The sequence below is a fragment of the Miscanthus floridulus genome, chromosome 2, assembly GCF_019320115.1.
Source record: "Miscanthus floridulus cultivar M001 chromosome 2, ASM1932011v1, whole genome shotgun sequence".
In the NCBI taxonomy this organism is placed as follows: Eukaryota; Viridiplantae; Streptophyta; class Magnoliopsida; order Poales; family Poaceae; genus Miscanthus; species Miscanthus floridulus.
Genome location: NC_089581.1, coordinates 112,832,514 through 112,839,473, shown reverse-complemented (window position 1 = coordinate 112,839,473; position 6,960 = coordinate 112,832,514). Strand labels below are relative to the sequence as shown.

Genomic DNA, 6,960 nt, shown 5'->3' with positions numbered 1-6,960 from the left:
TTAAGGAACTCCGATGGATAGTAGTTATGTGGATCATCTACCGCAGAGTCAAAACTGTGATACACCGTCTCGTCGCCCTGGAACATATCAATCATTGTCATATTGATCATGTCCACCCAATCGTTACGTGTAGATAAAATCGCTCTGGTAGTGATGTAGTCTTTGTCTGCCATGTTTGAATTTAGATCTAGAAAGATAATGTCGATCAATGTATGAAGATCTTTCTCGGCATCGCCAGAGTACGGGACACATATCTCGTCTAGAATACGTACATTGCCATCTCCGTTAACCTCTTCCATTCCACCACCAATACGCAACAGATAATCTGCAAACCACGGGTCACTCTGTGCCCTCATGTTGCAGACGAGCTTTAGATGGCGCATGGATTCCCAAAGATACGACCTTCGTAGAGAAGTACCGACTATTTGAGCTTTGGATCCTTTCCGCACAACAGGGAGGACCTGTCTGAAATCCCCACCAAGGACAATAGTCTTCCCACCAAATGGTAGGTTTAACCGGCCCATTATATCCCGTCGGTTGTTGTCAAGTGCTTCCACATTTTGCCTCTTTGTCATAGATGCCTCGTCCCAAATTATGAGAGCTACTTGCTGCAACAACTTGGCAGTACCACTCTGTTTTGTGAAGCTACAGCAACCGCCCTCCTGAAGAGTGAGGGGTATCTTGAAACGCGAGTGGGCCATCCTCCCACCTGGCATTATGGCTGCTGAGACTCCAGACGTAGCTGTAGCCACGACAAGCTTATCTTGGCTACGTAGTTTTGCGAGAAGTGCCCAATACAAAAATGGCTTTCCTGTCCCGCCAGGTCCGTCCACAAAGAACAGCCCCCCTTGTTTGCTGCAGACAGCGGTCGTTATCTCATCATAGGCAGACCTTTGCTTGGTGTTGAGTGAGTCGCACAATAGGACATCTTCGGGATTCTGTTCGACGCTAGCTTCCTCAAATATCTCACGAGGAATATGGATGACATCGTCATATGAGTGATCATCAATATCTAGAAGAGGAAATGACATCATCGCCTCCGTGCTTCCTCGCTCCCTGCCCACCCCATGACTCCGCCCACGCAACACCGCCAACCGCCCCGCTTCCTTGAAGTGCGCCGCCCCTCCGCCCCGATCTATACTGCATGCCCCTTCGCTCCCTCATTGCCTGTCCATGAGTTCTCGGAGAATCGATCGCCTCTTCAATCGAAACCCTACCAAATCGATGGCCGTCGGCGGCGGCGGCGAGCTAGAGGCTGGCGCTGGATCGGCGCCGGTGTTCGATGGCCACGGCGGTAGCAACGAGCTAGGGACAGTGGTGGATTGGCACCGGCCCTGCCAAGCCTGCGGGGTCTGATGATGATGACGGTAGTGGAGGCGGCGCCCTTGCGACCACGCGCTCCAAGAAGGGGCCGTCGTCCTCAACCGCCACGCTCGAGACAGAGACGGAGTTCGACCGCGATGCGCGTGCCATCCGCGAGAGACAGCTCAAGCAGGCCCATGAGTCCCTTAAGAAGAATCCCTCTGGTGCCTCTATCTCCGCCTCCAGGGAGGTGTACAAGGGGATCCACGGCTACACGGACTGCAAGGCTGGGTTCCGGCGGGAGCACATGGTGTCTAGTGAGAAGGCCGGCGGAGGACGAGCATGATGAGGAGGCGCTGCCCTTTGCCTGCTTCATTTGCAGGGAGCCATTCGTTGATCCAGTGGTCACCAAATGCAAGCACTACTTTTGTGAACATTGCGGTTTGAAGGTAAGAATCAGTTTATTTTCCTTTGGTAAGTGCAAGTTGAAACTGATTTTCAGAGGCTCTATCAGGATGCTTGGAACAAGCTAAGAGGGCAAAAGATTGATCTTTTGCTTGCTATACTGCTAGAGAAAAACGACAGTTTTTATGGTAATATTTCTTATAGCAAAATTAGTTTCTTCATTGATTATCACATACATGTCATGCCTGACTACTCTGAACATTAGTTAATCGCAAAAGGATCTGTGAGAAATCTTGTCATTATCATTAGTGGTTCATCTTTCTATTAATTATGAGTTGCATCAATTTACACCATATTATGTCGTAGTGCTAATTTCTGTATTTTAAATTGCGACAACTGAGGTACGAACTAGCTAAGTGCCTAGCGCCAAGAAGACCGACATAGCTCTGAATCCCGCATACATAGGATGAAGAATATTGCACTTCACACCACAGCATACATAGGATGCTACCTGGCAGTTTATAGACTGATCTGGAACCAAACTCTCAAGAGTGCTGGTTTCACTACAAGAATTTTGTCACTTGGCGCATTGTTATGCTCCTACTTTCTGTGCTCAGTGCTTGTGAGTAGTCTTTAATAATGTGTCGAATGTCAATCACCTTCTTGGATTTTGCATTCTTGCTATATCGGTTTTCGAATCTGGTTGCAGTTATCATACACAGGATGAAGAACTTGCACAACATCAAGTGTCTATGTTACTGTTTCTTGCTCTTGCTTGTGGCATAGCAATGTTTTTGTTCACTAAGGTGTTTGGTACTCAAGTATTGATGGGTAAGACTCTACAGAAAAATATTCTATGAACCTACAACTATCATCTTGTTTTTCATACTTCCTTGGAAGTGCTAATCATTTTTGTATTTTCTAATGAAAAAACCTGATGATTTTTTTTAACTATATTATCTCATTTTCTACTTTGCTGCCTTGTCCTAGACTCAACCAGCTAAGCATGCAAATAGGGATTACGTATTGCTTTTATCTTTACTGCTGATCATGAGCATTTTGTTAGAATCTGAATCTATCTAGAAAATATAAGACATTTGAATTTGTCCTGTTAATTTATTCTTTGACATCTTTTCTTTTGCTCCTCGTGATACATTTAATGAACTTTATTTATATATGGTACCTTCAGTATCCTGTGCTTCGTTAACTATATAACTTCTTTCCTTTTCCCCATTTGCAGCTTTTACTGGATCTGGGAACTTATTTCTTTGGCCAATACACATGCACAGGTTTGTATAGTTCAACATCTCTCTCTGCAATATTATCGTGGTATCGCCCCGATTTAATTGATATGAAAGGAAATATTTCTGGGTAAAGCTAGCATCTTGTGGTTTTGAGTTTTTTTTATTGAGCATTAGCAGTAAAAAGGTCGGAATAAAATCTCAGCGGCTTGTGCATGAGAGTGGGAACAACGCAGAAACTATCAACATACTTCGATCATAAGCTCTACAAGTGGTTTGATGTGGGAGATGGAGATATTAGCTCATAACTGATAAATATTTATGTACTTATTAATAATGCCTCAGGAGCTTGCAACGTAGCCTCCCCGTGTAGTAATGGAATTTTCCACTTCAAATAGGCTAGAATTTTATTGCCAATTGTAATTCCTCCTTTATGAATGAGATTTCTTTTGATATCCACGTGCGCATTGCACGTGAAGTTGTTTGCTTAACATAGGTTATTGTCACCAAGAACATTAACAATAGAAGTTGTTTTTTTTGTTAAAAGTTGGCTGCACATGGACCACAATTCAATCTAAAACATGTGTGAAAAGAAGGTTGGTTTATGTCAAAATTTTGTGTTGCAAAAAAGATAGTTTCGTAAAGAGCATCAGTGAAAAATAAACCTGTAGACCAAGCCTGATGGTATTCATGTGGCACGAGGTTAATTTTAAATAATCAGGCTTAGGTTTTGGCAGATAATGTTGTTTAGTGCAACATTCCCAAACGAAATACAAGTGAGCTGTTATTTCTTTTGTTATTGATGGAAATGTTAATTGTATGCATACCCATTTCTTGTAAATGTTTCTTCTGATAAATTTGTGTCTTGCAGGACCTGGTGACTGATGAAATGATATGCTAATATTCAGTGTAAATAAAAGCGTAAATTTTAAGTTTTCAAGAATTCATAATTTCAGATGATATGATTCAGCTGGAGAATTCGTTGTTGGGACGAGAACCAGGACTGAATAAAAGGCATCCAGTTTGCTGTGTCGCCTTTGTTGTAAATAGGATATCACGTATTCTGCTCCTTCCCCGGTGACTGCAGGTATGCAAGTGCTGATACTTGTAGTGAAAGAAAGTTATTGTTTTAGTTGTGGGTTGGATTTTGATATGAATGTAAATATGGTGTTGGTGCTTAGCAACCAACTCTTGTTGTAAATACACAATTTATTTCTACCTGAATTCTTGTCATCTACTACACATGAATTGAGCAGTCAACTCCTGCGGCAAATACATATTTTAATTTCTATCTGAGTTCTCTCGAATGTGCATTGTTATTTCTTGAAAAATTCACTGTAATTCCTCCCTTATGAACGGCCATTTTTATGGCCACGTGCGTGCCGCACGTGCCTGTCCACTAGTTACTCTAAAGAATCCTTCAAAATATTATGTTTCTTTGGACAGTTTATACTCTACCACTATCCTCATGGGTCTCTCCTTACATTGACGATTTTTTATCTAGCATCAGCGAAAGACTAGTGAGAGTTTACTGTCACATCTGTTAATTTTCTTCAAATCTTAGCGTTTGGTGTGTTTATCAGAGGAAGCAGTTGATTAGCTTTCAATGCGGTAAAATCTCGAGACCTCCTCTTTTGGTTTGTTGTACAGCAAGGTCGGATATCTTCAACACTTTGTTCTGATGATGAAAAATTGTAAGTCTGCATTCTTTGGAGGGTTCCATGGTCTTTCAGTGGATATGTATTAGATCTCGTTGTTGTCAGCGACAATTAGCTTTTTGTGGTCTTCAAAGCCTTCGTTTGGCGATGGTGAGGGTGTTTGCAAGTAACTCTTTCTTTCCTGTCTTTTAAGTGCAATTTTTGAGGTCTGACAGGCAGTGGACGTTCGAAGGACGAAAACAATCGTTGCTCTTTGGTGTATTCTTATTTTTTTTAGAGGTTGCTTTGTATTTTATTGTCTATGTGTTTATATTAGCCTTTGTTTTTCTTAAGATATGAGACACTCTTTGGAGTGTTTTTGTAAAAAAAAACTATCGTCATGAAATTGTTTAAACCATACCGGACTAAACATATATAAGCGTAATCAAGCAAGCAACTTGCACTTGAGAGTTGAGATAGTTGCAGTTGTTTATGCAGCTCCCTTGCCCTCGGCGCGACCCGCCACCGAAGCTACTGGTGTTGTTAACTCGCTGGCAGGTGACGGATTAAACATAGTACCGACATCTGATGCAGATGTTTCCATGAGCATCCACATCAAAATGATTTTGCCCCTACGTGCCATCAGCACAAATCAGACCGGCCAATCAACCTGTCTCCGGCTTAGGGTCGCCTCCGGCTGTCCAGCTGCTCCGTCAGAGATACAATCACCCCCTCCAAGTCCCAATACTTCCGCTGCTATCGAAATAAAAATTTAACATATTTTTGTCTGTTGCTTTAGACTTTTGCATATAAAAAATTTGTTCCGTTATAAACAAACTGTCAGATTGATGAGAGAAATTAAAACAGCCAGACAAACACCAGAACATTTGAAAACAATTACTGTCATCGACTGTGGAAGGGCGCATGCGTCATGCCTGTACTGCTCTTGGATTACAAATTCGGGCATGAATGAACACTAAACTATTTGCAGACTCCGACTCCAGACTGCACCGACCTGGGTACATTCAGCTAATCTGGCTGTTAGCTAACTGCCCCGGGGAGCCGGCCGGGCTAATCACTCGATCATTATTCAATAAGTCCGTGAGATCGATGACAGGAATAAACAATGCGGAGGCTCACATGGCTTTCAATGCTTGATGTGTCATGTCTCCAAAGAAAAATTGGACTAGCAGCTAGCTAGTGGTTGATCATTGCTTATGTATTTTTATTTATCTTTACTTAGCAGCTATATATGTTACTTGGACGTTTGGTAACGTACCGTAATCTAGCCGTAGATATGCACAACATGCTACCAGACATGCCCAACATGCTGCATCAAATAAATGCGATGCAACGACATGATAACCAATTAACCATGTTCAGAACATGAGAATTCAACGAGCTGTACACGTACGTGGAACTTTATTCAACATAATTTCTACCAAATTCCGGCGTTCTAGCTATGTATATGCTTAGCATATATATGAAAGGATTTTCCCCGACTTGTGTTCTTGGGTAAAGGCACAGGGAGGTAATGCTAGCATTAAAGTAAATGATCAGATTAGCCCATATTTTCAGGCAAAAAAAAAAAAATTTAAGGCAAGTCATCCTTTGTCCTCAATATTTAATGGTTGACATGCTAGCTATCTTAACTGCAAGAGCCAGCGATAATGGGCAGGTACAGGGGTAGTGCTGCACCTAGTAGAAGATGGCTTGTCTATCCTGCAAATATGACATGGTGATTTTCCTAAACTAGGCATGATTTTCTGCAAGTAATGAACATGAAGTTGTTGCTATGCACTTTTGAGCAATTATCAGGTCTAAAGATAAATTTTTATAAGGTGAGATCTTCTGCTTTAGGCAAGCCATGAATTATGAGATACAATACTCAACTCTTTTTGGATGCAAACTAGGAGCTTACCCTTTTCGTTTCCTAGGCCTGCCAATGCATTATAGAAAACTTAATAGCAAAGATTTAAAAGCCATTGAAGACAAAATTGAAAAGAGGTTGGCTAGTTGGAAAAAATGCTCTCTTTAGGCAATCGTCTGGTGTTGATTAATTCACTGTTGTCAAGTTTATCTATGTTTATGCTCTCTTTTTTTGAAGTCCCTAGAGGGGTCCTTAAGAAAATTGAGTACTATAGATCACGGTTCTTCTGGCAATACGATCAACAACAAAAGAAGAATAGACTTATGAAATGGTCCATCATTTGCCAACCAAAAGTGCAGGGAGGCCTAGACATACAAAATCACGACATAAAAAATAAATGTTTATTAAGTAAGTGGTTATATAAGTTATATAATGAAGAGGGTTTTTGGCAACAACTACTTAGAAATAAATATGCCAAAGACAATACCCTTTCACAGCCAAAAAA

At 41.5% G+C, this 6,960-nt stretch overlaps 1 long non-coding RNA gene across 3 annotated transcripts; it reads left to right on the top strand.

Annotated features, from left to right (window-relative positions):
- Positions 1-994: 994 nt before the first annotated feature.
- LOC136539380 (uncharacterized) lies at positions 995-4,185 on the top strand. Of its 3 annotated transcripts, none has more exons than XR_010779652.1 (3): positions 995-1,751; positions 1,817-2,538; positions 2,948-4,185. It is a non-coding gene; the product is annotated as an uncharacterized lncRNA (long non-coding RNA). The 3 variants fall into 3 exon arrangements; XR_010779653.1 differs by having other exon boundaries at positions 995-2,329; positions 2,417-2,538; XR_010779651.1 differs by having other exon boundaries at positions 995-2,538.
- Positions 4,186-6,960: the final 2,775 nt, after the last annotated feature.